This window comes from Fusarium subglutinans (genome assembly GCF_013396075.1).
Source record: "Fusarium subglutinans strain NRRL 66333 chromosome Unknown NRRL66333_c0000471, whole genome shotgun sequence".
Lineage (NCBI taxonomy): Eukaryota > Fungi > Ascomycota > Sordariomycetes > Hypocreales > Nectriaceae > Fusarium > Fusarium subglutinans.
Genome location: NW_023502534.1, coordinates 8,885 through 10,089, shown reverse-complemented (window position 1 = coordinate 10,089; position 1,205 = coordinate 8,885).

The window sequence follows — 1,205 nt, the reverse complement described above, 5'->3', positions numbered from 1 at the left end:
GCTAAAGAGAATTAAAAGAAAAAATGCCTATAAAAGTAAAAGGATATTATTTAAGGATAAAATTAAGGCAATTAGAATTATAAAGAAAAATCTAACTTAAGTATATAAAGTTTTAAATCTATAGGAAAAGATAAACCCTTTTTATTTTTAATAATAAGTTAATTAATAAGTAATAAAGAAAAAGCTAAATAGACTAATAGTATTTAATAAAAAAGCTTATTAAAGTTTTAATAGTAATTAAAAATAGGTTTAATTAATAAAGCTTAACTAAATAAGTTATAAATAGTTTAAACATAAAGCTAATTAAGTTAATAATAACTTACTATTTTCTCTTAGCAGTATATTCCTATTAGCAGCAAGCACTTAATATTAGCACTAATCCCTTTACATTAGTAGAACTAGCCTTAATCTTAGTTATACCCCTTAGTGTCGTCTTGAACGATATTGAGTCCCTGTTAGCAGTTGCAGTGTTATTGTAGTTCCCAAATAGGGCTGCCAGCGTGAATACCTTTGTCATCACAGTTACCTCTTTGTACCATTAATCTTACAGATTCTTGCGTACCTGTGCCTTATTACCTTTTCTCATACGTTTATGCAGCTCTTGACGTTCCTAATGGAGATCGAGCTTTTGTACTTATTCCTGATCAAGCTCGTGAAGATAGTCATGAACGCTGAGATGATCCCGATCTTGAGTACCATGAGAAGAATGGACATGGATGAGTTCGCGTTTACGGTCGAGATCTACTTGAACATACACAATTCCGAGAAGCTGTCCTGGGGCGTGTGGTGACCATCATCAAACGCTTCACCATGAAAACGTTCCCACTCCTGGATGACGCTTTGGGACATGCCTACGTACACGGCCATGCATTTGTTCATGATGGTATTGATAACGCTGTCTCTGTTCATGGTTACGAGTTGGTCTGGGTGTCATATATGTGTACCTCGCGACGTTGCTGTCTACATGTATACCGTCCTCATAGTCTACTTGGGCAGAAGCGGAATATATTGTCGTTATCGGAAGTCTAGTAGCTGATTCCGTGTCTAGTCACATTGCTATCACGTTTAGGTTAGTCTTGTTGCTCTGGTACGGCCTGCCATCCTGAGGATGGTTCTCGAGTTCAAGCAAGCTACTGCTGTCAAGTCTGAAGCTACTGAGCGAGACGCTAGCAACATGCATCGATACCTTGTTCCGGTTCTTATCA